The sequence below is a fragment of the Eurosta solidaginis genome, chromosome 4 (assembly GCF_040869045.1).
Source record: "Eurosta solidaginis isolate ZX-2024a chromosome 4, ASM4086904v1, whole genome shotgun sequence".
Classification (NCBI taxonomy): domain Eukaryota; kingdom Metazoa; phylum Arthropoda; class Insecta; order Diptera; family Tephritidae; genus Eurosta; species Eurosta solidaginis.
Genome location: NC_090322.1, coordinates 271,089,306 through 271,106,234, shown reverse-complemented (window position 1 = coordinate 271,106,234; position 16,929 = coordinate 271,089,306). Strand labels below are relative to the sequence as shown.

General features: G+C 30.4%; 1 protein-coding gene and 1 pseudogene across 2 annotated transcripts in view; both read left to right on the top strand.

The window, feature by feature from the left end:
• Positions 1–16,929, top strand: part of LOC137251479 (broad-complex core protein isoforms 1/2/3/4/5-like) — a 293,126-nt gene that overhangs the window by 262,853 nt on the left and 13,344 nt on the right. The window lies entirely within an intron of this gene.
• Positions 4,360–7,918, top strand: LOC137251480 (broad-complex core protein-like; annotated as a pseudogene).

The window sequence follows — 16,929 nt, the reverse complement described above, 5'->3', positions numbered from 1 at the left end:
CCCAAAAATATTGGAATATTGAATTTAAAATGTGTCCGAAATTCCTAAAAAATTCCAAATTTTTTTTTTTTTCATTTTTAAAAACGTTTAAAATGTAGATTTAAATTTGAAAACTAGATTCCCAAAAATATTGGATTTATATGTATAAATTTATTTCATTCGAATTTTTTTTTGAATTTTACAAAAAGGTGGATTAGAAAAATATTGGCACTAAAAGAAGTTATGTTTATAAACTGATTTGAAATATAAATTGATTTGAAGTACTATGTCATAATTTTCCAAAAGGAATTCGAAACTTTTTGCGAATTCTCAAAAACGTTTGGATTTTCGTAATTTTCATAACTTATATGTTCATAATATGCTAAAAATGGGCTTAAAAATATTAGAACTTAAATAAGTTATTTGTATAAATTTATATGAAATATGACATAAATTAAAAAAAAAAAATGGAAATTCTTTTGAGTTTCGAAAACCACTTTTAAAGTAAGGTTTCTAAGGGAAAAATATTTAAATTAGAGAAAATTTTAAATTTTGTGAAACATGTATTCTATCTGTGTCATATACTCATGTATATGAACTTGAGTGTATTTTTATGAAACGTCAGAATTTTGGAAAAACAATTTAGAAAACCATGCGGTGTTTTGTTGAAAAAATGAGATATGTTGTTTTCTAATAGGCTTCTTTATTAAAAGAGCAGTTTTTCAACTCCAAACGCGTTCTTATTCAGACTTTTTTTCGAGATTGAAATTCAGTAACTAAGCAGCAAAATGCTTAGTTCAGAAATAAGAGCTGCTTGAGCTAATAAGCATGCGAATATAAACAATATTCAAGTTACTGCTTAGCAAAATTAAAAAAATTTCTAAGCACCCAATTTTTAATTTATATAATTTCTTTGAAAATTAAGGTTTATAAGCAAGTTTTTCGAATTCTCTAGCGCTTAGGTCACTAATCTAAGTGAGTAATTGAGTGAGGAGTCAATATTTCTTGGCTATAGAAGCATAGTAGCGTTATAGAGGAAAGCGACCCCAAGCAAAGTCATTCAAGTTAACTGCTCGGGCGCCACAAACGCGCTTTACTTAGACGATACATAATTGTAAACAAAGGTGCGATACCTAAAATGGCTTTAATGTTCTCAAACTTACAACAGAAGTAAACGCCTTAGATAAGTAGATTTTTAAGCAGACTGTTTGGTATGAGTTTTTTATACTTATTGGTAAAGAAACAAAAAAAGTAGTGTAATAATTAATAATTAAATAATAATATGCATACATAACGGGTTTGTGTGATTTTAGCTGCGTGGACCGACCGGCCGACCGACCGACCGAAGTAACGATCAATTGAACATTCAAGCTAAGATTTATGTGAATAGAAGCAATTATTGAACCAGATTCGCCGAGTAAATATTTGGGTGAAAGCTAACAATTTTAAATTTCGCATAATGCATATGTATATGTAAATATTAAAAATTTAGTATTAAATATTTTCATAACTATAAATTAAATTAAACTTAAGCAAATTTTACGAGCGTTCGAGATACTTTTTACTTCAGTTGTGTTCGTTTTTTAATAAACTAAATAAAAATATTTACTAAAATAATATAAAAATATATATATTCATATATAAATACATTTATACCTTTACATACATACGTTTTATTAATGTATTGTTAATCTAATATTTAGTTAGATAATAATAAAAAAAAAAATTTTGTTCAATTACATAATTAGCTTACATGAAAATGTTACGTTTTATACTATATGCTTATATATACATAAAAAAAATATAAAAATACAAAATATTCTAAAATTTTTGAGAATGAAAAAAGCAAATTAAAGTTACGGTTGTTGCATTGTACTATATTGAAAGTATATAACAGGTATGTTGAAAGTATACGAAATAGTTCATCTATAGTACATAAGTATGTGTGTTTTCTCACCAGCACAACAGTCGTATGGTGCCGCTGGAACCAATTGGTATAAACATTTCTTTTACTCCTGCCTACGGAGTTTTAAAAATTAGCATACTAAAGTTTTAAAAATTTTGCACAAATTACTGAATTATACAAATCGAAAACGCTACAACGAATGCTATAAATTAAGCACCAAATTGAATACATATTTCGCATTATCATCTTCCATAAACGAGCTATTTTACTTAACACATTAATTTGAATTGGATTTATAAAAAAAGACACACACGCACATATAAATACACATTTTTCATTGATTCATTTTTTTTCGTTAAACTAAATTTGAAAAAAATTTGTTAATTTGAAACACAAAATAAGCCAAAAGCAGCACACCGGAAACCTTGCGAATTAAAAACAAGAAAACCCTTCAAAATTACCCAAGTGCCTACAATTATTATTACTACAACAAAAAATATTACCACCACAATCGTCATACCCTGCTACCCAATTATCCATCCTCTTTAGTCTTACTATAAGACTGCAAGTGTTCAACGCTTATTTGCTACCCAAATGCGTTAGACTCTTGACGAATTGCAGGTTGGTGCCCTTCCATATAACCTTTAATGAAAATAAAAGGTTATTTTAATGTTATAAAAAGAACAAGAAGCGTCGAGAGAAAAGAGACACTAGTGACTATAATAAATAATAAAGCTTTGAAAGCAGAAAAAATAGGTATTACAAAAAAGTTAATATCAAACAAAAAAAAAAAAAAAAAAAAACTACAAATCAATCAGGCCAAAAATGTTTCAAAATTATAATTAAAATTAAACAAAATTTTCTGCCGGAAGGCAAAATAAATAAGTAAGCGCGTTCAAGAATCAAAAATGGAAAACAGTATTTTTTAGCGCATGCGCGTAACGATTTCTGCAATTTCGTTGATTTAAATTCAATTCTGACACCAGAGTAATCATGCTTTTTGCTAAAACATATTGAAAATGTCGCAATGACATATCGTTGCAATTATATAATATATAGCAATTGGTTCCAAGGGCACTGAGACTATACATATATACATTTTGCCAACAACTGACGCCCAATAAAAGCGCATGTGAAAGAGGCGCTGCTAGTAACATTGGAGAATAGTAACTGCAAGGTATTTGATCCACTGTACTCAGCTGTGCCATTTTCACATACATTGTTTCTACCGTTTTGTATGTGTATGAGTTTATAATTCAAAAAAACAAAAACCGTTCCCTCAACGCCAACATTAAGAAAAAAACAAATTAACGTTTTAACTCAAATATCATTTTGATTCTGTTTGTTGTTACTAAACGAAGAGAAATATGAAAATTTATAAAAACAGCAAAAACTAGGAAAAAATAATGTCGCATGTGAAACATTTCCTAGTTTAAATGGATCTAGAGAAAAAACGTGAGCGTTAAGTTTACATTTATTTAAGAGACCAAGTTTGATTAATAATGGAAATTTGATGATACATTTTTGAGCCTGGATTTGTTAGTGTGCTAAAACATATTTATAAAACAACAAACAAGCAGACAATAATAAAACACACACAAGACGAATTTTATGAAAATCGTTGCACAAAACAGCGATAAAATACATGAAAAGCAATGACAGACACATCAAAGTAACAATGACATATTGTGGTGCATGACAACCTTTGAGACATCAAGAAAAAACATAATTCATACTGAATAAACAAACACGAAACATGGAATAACTGAAACAAGACATAGAAAACGAAACAAAACAAAAATTATAAAAACAAAAACAAAACAAGTAAAACAACAAAATAAAACCAACAGAAGAGGCAAAACGAGACAAGCAAAACAAACAAGCAAACAAAACACTCAAACAAAGCAAATCAAAACACTCGAAGCAAACGAATTAAAAAAATAAACAGAGCAAACCAGACAAATACCACAAACTAAACAAACAAAACTATAACGAAAAAAAACATACTAAAAATTATAAACAAACAGACAATGAAAACAAACAAGATGAACTAACATACAAAACGAATTACCCAAGCGAAACGAACCAAATATTTAAAACGGAGAACAAAAAACAAAATTCCTTCAAGCAAAATAATTAAGACAAACGAAAAACTAAGATAAACAAAACAAACAAAACCACCAAATTAAACAAAACAAACACAGCAAACTAAATAAAGAAAAAACAAAAAAGACAAAAGAAACAAAATAAACAAGACAAACAAAACAGAGAAAGCAAAAAACACAACAAAATTTAAATAAAACAAAATACATTTTTTATCACCAAAAAACGAAAAATGTTAGAAGCAACAAAGTCACTATTGTCTCTTTTTTTCTTCTCTTCCTATATATCGTATAGGTGGAAGTACCAACCTGCTCGGCAGCGTTATAATACCCGATGGCAGTCCTAATACAAATAGTAGTAGCAACCAAAAAATGCAACACGAACATCCCCACCATTCTTCTATCACAACCACGTCCACTAGTGCAAACACAGTTCAGCAGTACCACCATCAACAACAACAACAACAACAACAACAACAACAACATCATCATCAACAACAGCAACAACATCAAAATCAACAGTTGCACCAGCAACATCATCAATCACCATCACCGCGCCATCATCACCAACAGCATCAGCAACAATTGCTATCACATCATTTGCGGAATGAGCGCAACTCAGATCGCTCTACAGAGGATTGTAGCAGTCCGCATTCACCACCAGACCACCGTATGCCAAAGCGTCCAGCCAGTGAGCAACCACATCATACACAATCACGCCTTTCAACCGCATCATCACCATCTGACGTGATTCCTACATCCACCCCACCGCCAATACTGCCATCGCAACATATGAAACAACCTTCACCACATCACTCGCATCCACATTTTGGTCATCAGCAATTGCCACTTTCTATGATCTCATCACATCATTTACATGCACATCACGATTTGGCAACATCTGCACATTACCACCATCACTTAACGCGCACTGGTTCACCATTAGACCATCATCATTTATTGCACCATCGTCGTTCATCTCTATCACCTTCGCCAACTGGTCGTAGTTCCGCTGGCTCTGCCGCCGGTATTCTCGCATCGACGCGTGGTGGTGATATGGTTGGTGGTAGCAGTCGGCTGCTCTTGCCACTACCTTTGAATGCTTGTCATCGTTGCGATGTATGTGGAAAATTGTTGAGCACAAAATTGACATTGAAACGCCACAAGGAACAACAACATCTACAGCCGCTCAATAATGCTGTATGCAATCTGTGTCATAAGGTATTTCGGACATTGAATAGTCTCAACAATCATAAGAGCATCTATCATCGCCGTCAAAAGAATCATCATTCTTATTTTCATCATGGCAGCGCTGTGGGTGGCGGTGTTACGGGCAACAGTCCCGGTAGTCGTTTACATCAGTCGTTGAGCTCACTGAGCGCCGCAGCAGCTGCAAATAGTGCTGTCGGCGGTGGTGGTAATGGTAATGCAGTAGCAGCAGCTGCCGCTGCAGCTGCCGCCGCAGCAGAACTTTTACTTTCACCAATTGTGGGTGCCTCAGCAGTAGCGGGTGGTGGTGGAAATGGACCTACAGTACAGCTATCACATGGCGGCCAACAGCAGTCTTCACCAAATATGGTAAAACCTTGCATGGACTTCTTATAAGATCAACATCACCTGCTGCAGCAGCTATTTCATGTTGCTTTGAATGGACCACAGCCACCGCCACCAACGTTGTCGACGACCATAAGTCCATTGTCTGCTATGGGACAAGGAGCATTGCCGGTGGCAGCAATGGTCGATATGCCGTATGGCCATCATTTACCACCGACCGTTGATCTCACACAAATGGATCATTATGGTGGGGCTGGCGGTAGTGGTGTTGGTGGCAGTGGCATTCCAGGTGAGCATTACGAACGTATCAATTCGCTAGAACACTAAGCTGCGCAGCATTACAAAGTATATTGAAAATTTGAGAAAACTCTTTCAAAGAGCAACAAAAATGGACCAATAAAATGTTGAACGATCATATAATATGTAAAATTGATCAATAACTAAATACCAAAAAATGTATAAACCCCACCTTAAGGGCAAACAAACAAATATATGAGCAAAAGTGAATGACCGACCGACCCTCCCACAATGAAAGGAGCCAAATGCTCTGCTGAAAATTTACTGAATACGCAAAACTATGAATAGAACAAAAAATAAAAAACGAAAAAAAAAAAAAAAATTTTGACACAAAGAAAGATTAAATTGCTAAGAAAGGAAAAACGCAAGAATGCATAACTGTGATTTTTTACATCTTTTTTTGAGTTTTACGAACAAATTATTATTTTTCGATGTACAACATCATTGACTTTTATAAATAACTATTAAATATACTTTTAGTGACCACATCACTTGCAGACGCATAAATATTTTGTAAAAAAAAAGTTAGTCTAATTAGCGTATATCTAAGAGTGTACATACATATGTACATACATACTTGCATAGACTCGCATTGAGAATGACTGAGTTGATGAACGTGATGATGACGTGATTAGTTGATGATGTTGAAAACACTTATGAGAATGGATGTGCTCCTGTACACGCACTCATTTGCTCACTCACCGGTACAACAGTGGACGTAACAAATTGCGAATTTACGGCATTTCACTTACAAAAGTAAAACACTTATGGGCCACGTAAAATTATTTAGTGATTTAAATAAACGCCTTCGGCTTGATTGAATTTTACTCAAAACTTTTCTTTAAGCAGATTTTAAAAATGTATTATTAAAAAAAAAATTCCATTTAAAAGAAAGTATTAAAGAAGCTCATTCAGAGGGAATAGAATGGCCCACAGATGAAAAATGATTTGGCATAAACTGAAGACTGTTAGACAATTTTTTAATTGTTTTTGAATACTAGTTCATACCGAGTCTTAATTTTGACGCACTAAAAATATATAATTCTATATTTAATATTTAAATTTTTTTTTTTTTTAATACAAAGGACAACTTCCCATTAAACATACAGATATCTAAATTCATAAAAACATCCAGACGTTTTTTCTGTGACTTTGTTTTTTCAAATCGAAATATTGTGGGAAATTCCCAAAAAAAAACTCTTCCTGTAATTACAAACATCTCAAATAATATTTACTGGTGCTTCTGATTTGTCGTATTTTTTATTTCCTAAAAAAATTTTAACACCCTTTTAATTAAAATCACTGAACAAAAAACACTAGAAAAATATTCATTTAATTGAAACAAAAAAACTGTATTTTCCTTGAAAAAATTGCAAGCTTTTTCTATTGGAAAAATCATTGCTACGCACCCGAACCAAGATGTGCCGAGATATTGTCCCTCAAATTGTTGAAATGCTTGGTTTTCACTTGGTCGAACTTGACCATAAACTCGGCAAACCAATGAAAACGGCCTGCCATACAACGTCAAATGCGTTTGCATTTGCATTCAAATTTTTAAATTTATTCACGTTTGCCAAAGGGCCTCCCATCAATAAATAATGCAAAAGCATGTGAAACAACAGTATATAATGAAATGGATCGTAAAATAAACGAATACAAAACTTTATCATGTGCTCTGACCACGCACTACTTTATCCACTTTGAGTCAGTAATGTGACATTATGGAAACGCTTTTGCCCTCAACTGACCAGCGAGTCAGCTTGAGACCGTTTTCGATGTAATTCAATGAAAACCAAGCATAAATTGTATTAGGATTCAAATGTTCAGGATATTTTTTATATATTTTCAACAATATTTTGACATGGATTTGAAAACAAAACATATATGTATAAATAAAGTCATTAAATGAGCCCCAATATTAGGGTGGAGCAAAATCGTCACATTTTTCCTTAGCTGGTTCAAACAAATTTGTCCCAAAAAACGGAATTGGAGAACATTTCCGGTGACAAACAGGCTTTACATAATTTAAATAAAAACTGTAAATTTCTTAAAATGACTTTTGAAAATGTTTGGGAAACTATAAAAAATTCATTTTATTATTTTTTTTTTGCTGAATTGTACGCGAATTGAAGTTGAGTAATACAACATTTTTCTTCCAAAAAATGTGTCTTTAAAAGCAATACATTTCCCAGTCCTGATTCAAATTTTTTGTTTTTTGATTCGCTCCACCCTAATATGCACATATGCATATGAAAATCTTACTTAAACGATTATAGTTTGACCAATATTTTTTCTGTATTATTTTCAACAACAAAAAACAAAAAACTAGTACACAAAAGTACATGTGTACATACACAAATACACGCACACATACACACACAAGCACACATATAAACACAAACACCTTAGAACGATAATAATGAGATGTGCAATTTTTATTTGTTGACAATACAAATTTAGTGTTAGTATTTTCTTTTATGTATAAGCAAGAGAACAAAACATAAATGAAAAACAAATGTTGCAAAAGGCAAGTAAAAAGAACTTAGTCTTTACTAGCTAAATAGATTATCCCCAGTGCGCGTTAGGGCAATATTTGATATAAAAGCCCACGTAGAGAATTATTAGGGTTTGTATGCATACTAAATACATGGAAATTTTGATGGACTTACTGTATACTTTCACTTTGATACTCGTACATACAAATATATGTAAAACAACAACAATTGCATATAAGAAAATAGAACTTCTTGTAAAATATAAGCAAACCTTTTAAAATGTAAATTATAAATAAAATACATATTCATACATATATATGTATATACTATATAAAAGCAGCATATTTGCATAACCAATAAATGTTAAAGTTTTCCATTCTATAACGATAATACATATATGTACATACACATAAATTCACACGCATACTTGTATTAGCCGATAATAATTGACAGAGGATATATATTTAAGTATTATTACAGTTGTAAACTAATTAGATTTAGAACGATGGGCATATGCTTATATGTGTTGCATTGTATATAGTAAAAAACGAAGATACATGCATATGTACATATGTATAATAGGTATTTGAAATAAATAAAAAAAAAATTTTCTATATTTTTTACCGATTTTTTTAAGCAGGTTTTAAAAAAAGGTTTAAAAAATCTAAACTTATTTTTTCTTATTCACAAAATTTGTATTTATGCGGCAATAAATTTCTAGATATATTATGAGAAAGCGACATTAACCTTTGCAATATTTAACCAACTTTCATAAATAAATAAATAAAATTTTTAAAATTTTGGAAAACCCAAAAAATATTTCATGTAAAACGAAGTTTGGACTGATAGATTTTAAATAAATTGCCACAAAACACTCGAAAGTATGAAGTAAATTTAAATTAAAAAAAAATTGAATAATTTTTTTTCTTTTTTCACTTTTATAAGTATGTATTAATTTTTCAAAAATATTATGATTCGAGTGCAACTTTATCGGTATTGTGAAATTTATGACTAAACAAAGTTTGTGATTCGCGTTTAATTGACCATTTTCAATGGCGCGAGTATATGAATATGTGTTACATATGACATCAAAAATCAAAATTTTTTACATTATAAGATTTAGTGATATGTGAAAAAAAATTCTGAATAGAAAATAATTTTTAAATTTTCATTTAATAGAGCAAGAGCCCGTGACTGCCAGACCTTCGTCATTTTATAAAAGTTGAAATTTCGCCAGTGCATACTTCCAACTGAAGCAGGATCGTTGGTCTATTATAAAACTTGAGTCATAGTGGCTTTAACAGATATCGTACTGATTTTCATATATGGTCTTCGTCACAATATAAGGAGCAACTAGCGTCATTGCCAAACACTTTCCATAGTGGCTTTGATTAGCCAGACACTTTTAATCCTTCTAAACTTCACAGAACATCGAAGCAATTTTATACTTAAATAACAAAATACTTTTGGAATCTTGTTTTCCTCAAAAACCTTTCAGCTTATGTAAAAGTATTTAGCTTTATGAAAAAGTACAGTTTGGCATTATAAAAACTGTCGGGCTGGACAAAGCCACTATGGAAAATGTCTGCCAATTAAGTTAGTTGCTTCTTATATTGTGACGAAGACCATATATGAAAATCAGTTTTTATAAAATGACGAAAGAAAGGTCTATTTTTCTGCAAAATTTTTAATAGTTATAATAGATCAACGATCCTGCTTCAGTTGGAAGTATGCACTGGTGAAATTTCAACTTTTATAAAGTGACGAAGGTCTGGCAGTCGCGGGCTCTTAGACTATAAAGAAGACTGAATATTGTCATTTCGAAAGAAGTAAAATTTTAGACCAACTAAAAGAATGTTTTTTTTTTTTTTTTTCAAAACAAAAAGGAGAACTAAATTGAGATATATATTTAATTCGCATGACTTTTAGATTTACGAAATTGAAAAAGTAAAAAGTAATTTAGTAAAGAAAAGAGGTATTTTAACTAACAGTTGTCATAGCATAACAGAATTTAAGCGTAAGCTTAAAGATATAAAGTAGCAGCAAATAGCAAAAAAATCGTTAGCGCGAAGTCAAGATTTCTTAAAAAAATTGCATTTGTAAAAAATATCTAGTAACCGTTTCGAGCACCTTCGCTTAGAACTCTGTGGATTCGATTTACCTCATGGTGATAGGAAACTAACGGCTTATCGACTTGAAGTTTCTGTACTAAAAGTTTGTGATCTATCAACTGCACTTAAAGTAAAAAAATTAATGAAAGAGATTGTTTATAAATTTCAACAAGTAAGAAGGGGTGCGAGGTCGACATTGGTTCAAGACCCATAATATCTTAAGCAAATTAGTTTAGAATAATTCTTGTTGAATTTAATGCATATTCCATTTTTCCATGTTTTCCATGCCATACAAATAGACCCGCTCTTATGCGGAATTTACGCACAAATTACTTATAAATTAAGTAGTCTTGCGTTATGAAATCAGTCGGTAAATACGATTCAAAGTGCATAGTTTATAACAAATCTCGAATGAATTACAGATATATTCAAGTAGCTTTTGCCTACTTTTAGGCTTTAGTACTATTTTATTGAAAGTTCACAAGCTATACTGTAAGTAAATTCGATTAATCAAAGCGTACAACGATTTCTTGCTATTACAGGGCTACAAAAAGAACTTATTCACTGAGAGCGTTAATCATCGGTTAATGATGTAATAATTATTTTTACTTCACTTGTTTCATCCGTTTGCGTTTGAAGGCGAAGTTAGGCAAGTGTGAATGCAGTTAAGAGAGCTGCAAGCTGAAGTTTGAACATAGCTTTAACTTTGATACGCAATTCTTAGTGTTATGAAAACTGTTATTTGCAGCTCTAAGTAAAAAATATGATACTTGTATACTAATAAGTATATTTTTTATACATTGGAAAGGGTAAAAAAAATTTAATATTACTTTTTGGGAGGAGAAAGTCTGTTTTCAACAATTCGATACCAAAATTTATTATTTACATAATATTTTAATTTTTATTTTTTTACAATTTTTTCACTTAGTTTACCACCTTTGTCATAGCGTACCGCTGAATTTGCAAGCGCATGAGGAGTTCAAAAAAATATATTTATTATTATTTTTTTTAATGCAAAAGTTATATCCATTCTACATTTATATACACATAGTGTGTAGACCAAAAAAAAATAGAAATAAAATCTTTAAATAAATTTCTTTTATATTTTTCTTGGCATACGAAAAAAGGCGCGCTTAAAGAATGCTAGAATTTGCATATATTATTATTTTTTCTTACTAATATAAATTAAAGTTTCTTTTATGAAAAAACTTTTTTTTAACTTAAGTGCTTTACTAACACACTTACGAATTAAATTCACTAATAATTATAGTTTAGATGAAGAGAAAGAAAAGTTTTATATTATATGCTTTACTTTATACCTACATACAAACAATCATAAACTACTACCATATATATAAACAAATATGTATAATTGTACATAATAATGTACAGAAATAGAAGCAAGATTTTGTGAAATAGCGCAAGTAACACTCAAAATAGCAAATACAGTTTTTTTAAGTGTATAATGAAAAAAATTATAAAAAAATAAAAAATATTTATAAAACGCAAGCGCGTAGCAAAAAAATGTAAAACAACTATTTAGATTTCACTGAATTATAAGTTGTGTATATGACTAACTGTAAATATTTAAAAAAAAATGCTAAGATAAGAAACAAGCAAATGTAAGAGATGAGTTTTTGTATTGTCTTTTTTTTTGCTTTACACTTTTGTTTTTGTAATACTTAATTAAAAGTTACATTCAAGCAACCTTTTTTACACACATACATGCATATACTACATATATATACACTTGTAGGTTCAACGTCTTATCAAATTGTGTCCTTTAAAGAGTTTCACGTTAATTTTCTTATTGCAACTCAAAAAAATATAATTCAGCTCAGATGACACTATAAACAATACAAACCAATCATTGAAAACTATATAACTGTTGTATAACCATAATTTATAAAATATTAGCTCTAAGCCAAATTCATACGAAATATTTTGCATTTTAGCATACCAACCAACTCCAATATTCATGCAACAAGCAAACCATACAAATATCAAAAACACCCAAGTACACGTGAACAGCCCATCTCGTTTTTCCTACACATAATAACTACAAACTCGCGCATAAATAAACCAATACACATACATAAGCATAAACACACTCATACACAAACACAACTTCTTATAAATACACACACATAAAACTCATTATTTGCCTACATACTACCAATAAACTGAAACTCTCATTAAACTGTATATTGATAGATATATGTTATATATGGAAACATTGAAAACTTTCAATAAAAACATAACTGTAATCAAAACACTACAAAAATAGTTAAATCCTATCTTTTATTGTTTTCTTAATTGACGATCAAAATACATGAACGCATAACTCAAAGCTTAAAGGTTTTAGTGTGTATTAAATAGACATAACCATAAAGCAAAGGCCATAAACCATAGAACATCGATTAAAACAATAGATCATGAATAACAGCAAGAAACTAATTAAAATAAAATATCGGTCTATCCTTATGTGAATGTCGTAACAAAAAGTTTTTTTAACAGGGAAGTTTCTCAGAAAAACTCTTACAAAGGTCGTATGAGAAATCATTAGATTATCTGAAATGTGTCCTTGTCAAAGGAACTTCTAAGTAACGATCTTTTTATTAGGATGTGTCGATACACAATATATGTATATACAAGCAGATTTCATAACAGATACTTGTTCTGAAAGATGATATGTACAATTCTTAAATTACTTAAAAAAAACAAGAATCGTAAATGATAACAATAACCAAAAAATAAATAACAACTGTCCTAATTAAATAATTGAAATAATTGAATACAGCGATCGCAATAGGGGTACATCGTTTATATATAAAATGCAAAATATAATTATTTAAAAATCATGCATAGCATTTGTTTTTATTCACACACACACATTAATACTTTTATGTAAAGAATTTGAAATTCCGAAACGCAAAAAAAACATCAGTTGAATTGTTGTAACATATGTTTCATAAAAAATAGGGGAAGGATCGATTACGAAAACAACATGAAATTAAATATCTTCTGAAGCCAAGTTAAGCAATTTAATAATGAAATGTTCTTTCACACTAAAATCACAGCCTTGTAAAAGAAATATATTTCTAGTTTCACAAATGGAATGAGGAATCTTTGTTAGATGGCACGGTTAAAAATTTGTCTATATACAGCAGCGAAGACTAAAATAACAGTGACAGTTATTGTTAAGTTTCTTCAGTCAAATTCACCTTATATATTTTTGATAATTTAAGAAAAAGTAGGTTTCGTAACTGAAACAATGGCCCTGAATTTTATTCCTGGTTCGAATTCTGGCTCAAGGCCTATAACAATACTTTTTATGATAATTATTTTGTTTTAATTTTTCTATAATTGAAAAATTATTTTTCAATTTGGAATATGGAAATAGAAAATTTTTCATAGCTGCGCAGAAAGATCCATTTCGAAGTTTGCCAAATCTTCATCATCTGTACGCTTTAGGTACACTATGCTAATCATTAAGCTTCATAGCGGTGCTTCGTTTGTCTGATAAATTGCTTACCAATTTACCAACAAGTTAAAGTTGTCTCAAAGTTCTTACTGGATTTTGAAAACTTTTTTTATTTAATACGAAGGTTTCAATTTCTAATTTTTCGTGTCGAAGTAAATCTGAAGCATCCTTCCGAAAAATATATCAAAAATCAATACGAGTTTTGAGAGACATATAAATTGTACTTTGTCGGGCTAGAATTGATTGTGTTATAGAACTGCGTACACAAAAAAATTCAGACAACTCTTAATAAAAGTTCGACATTTTCGCAAAATTTTTTAAAATTAAAATTTAAGTGTTTTGTTAGAGTTTTTGAGATTGGTTTGCATAGTTCAGTCATGGTTCAACTATGTGTTTGGCTCATCTTTGTAGCAACAAAATACCTTTGTTCAGATTGTCAAAATCTGCGTGTTGGTCTTAGGCGAATGGAATGGAGGGAAAACATAAAATTTTGCAATTCTTTTTGGTTATGGGAAAATAAACTCGCTAAATTAAATGCTTTTACTAAAAAAATAACTTAAAGTGATGTAAAACTATTTCTTTATAAAAATTTACCACCACGACAGTAAATAATTTTAATTATGTTGGTTACATTTTGCGTTTTCTATCTTCTTTTTATTTATTTATTTATTCATTTTTTCATGGAATTTTTTTCTTAAATTATCGAGAATAAGAAAAATAGTAATTTATTTAAAAAACATGGCAAAAATGTTCACTTCTATTTCCATGTTTGCTGCTTATAAATAGTATTTTAATACGTGAGAATTGAAGCAGATTTAGTTTTAGCAAAGTTTTATGTTATTGAACATGAATTTACTATTTACATCGAGGCAGCCAATTAAAATTTATGAAGAAGTTTTGTGTTTCCAAAATATCATGTCGAACCCGTCACAGCCTCAAACAACTGATATGATGTGTGAAGTCTGTCACCAAGTCATGTGAAAAATGTTGGTTTTTAAGGACTTCTGTATAAGACATTAACCTTAAAGTGAAAAGTTTCAAAACTTCTTGAATTGCTTGCTTCAGAGACGTAACTTTGGAATATCCCCTAAGTAATTGCTTCTTGCGAACTCTGCCGTAGATACGTTTGTGTTAGTTAGCATTAATCAAATGTTCCTGTGCCAAAGGTTCGATTCCACAGAATAAGCCAATGTTTTTTTAGCTATCATCTAGGATTCATAAGTTATGTTACACCTATTTCCCAAAAAAGGAGAAAAGCACTTAATCTTATAGAAGTTAAGAGTGCAATATTAGGGTAATAAATAAAAAAATCAAAACAAATTAAAATGTACCCTTCCTCCTCTTAAAGCATACGTACGCTTGGCTACTATCGAGTACGGCTTCACGCCAAAAATTTCGCCTCCAAATTATTTCATTTTTAAATAACAAATTTTCAGATATTTATGTTGGTACTACTGCCACCAATTTCGTGAAGCAAAAGTAGTTTCGTAATCGATTTCCTCTTCCTTCGCCATACGAAATACTGTAAACCTAACTTTTTACCTACAAATGTTGCGCTTTTGCTTAAATTTACATAACTTTTTTGAAGTTTTCTAAGAGTAGTTATAACATAAATAAACTCCACTTTTAATGCAATAAATTCATCTTCATTGCAAGTAGAATTTTGAAATATTTTATATTTTCACACAATTCTTATTTGTAAACAAATAAATTTAACGCTATATTAACTTGAAAAAAAGTATGTTACAAAAAATTATTTTTTATTAAATGTAAGTTTGCTGTTTTTTTAATTATATAAAATGTATTTTAATGAAATAAATAAAACAGCACAAGAAATAAATAATACAACAACAACTATATGACAACGCTATCTTATTGAAAATAATAAGAACTATAAAGTATTTTCATAGATAATTTCATCCATAAAACAAAAAAGAGGAAATGAATGAAGGACATATTTGAGTTATTATTTGCAATAAAAATGAAACTATGAAAAAAAAAAAATTACCAAAAATTTAGTGTTTGTTTTTAATATCGAATTAATACGCCTGCCAGGTTGGAAAGATCTCTTAAGTGTGTTGCTGCGCGCAGGGCAAGTGCTCACTAATTCAAACAAAAAAACTGATTCTGGTATATTCTTCTTCTGCTCTTTTTTGCTATCTCTGTGCATAACTATCCAATTTATAACTGCTTAAGTATGGTAAGATCTTAAGCTATGTGACCTTATTCTGTATTGCGGTGTACGCATTGTATTTCGTCTCTCAGCGCATAGTAACCATTTAGTTTACTATTTTAAACATTAACTCCTATAACTAATGCCTGTGGGTAATACTGAGACGTTCCTTAAAGGATTGTTATTGTTTTGCTCACATAAAATTAGTATAATGTTCAGCATTTTTTTATTTTATTCTAACATTAATTTGGGTATAAAATCATTACTCATTCATACATATGATCGGCTTAGGGTGGGGTGCAAACTTGCGAAGTACAAATTAATTTGCCTCGAAGATAACAATTACTAGTTATAAACACAGAGCTTATGTTAGTTTTGAGTTAACTTTTTGCCGGCCATGCTGAATTTTGTTAACGTGACTTTACAAGGTTTACCCGCAAAGCCCATGAAGTGTTGATAATTAACTGTTAGTGGTATCGAGCTTCGTGTTCTTCAAACAGCTATCAAGAGAAAATTACTGCACCCAACTTATCATGTTCGCATTTAGGGCCACATTTTGTACGTCGCCGTCACTCGTTTCGGTACCGTCACAATTAACATTCACCACTATATAATACTACACATAACGCATAGATACTCGGACTCCCTGTCAACCACTGAAGTGAGTGCTTGTTGTTATATTATTCGAATTTTGGTACATAAGGTTATGCATGATGATTGGCCCCTTAACATACTCATAGGTTATATAGGCTGTATTACCATACTGAAAAGTTTGAAGCTTACTTTAAATGCTGGTTCCATAATGTATATATGTATGACCCATCGTAG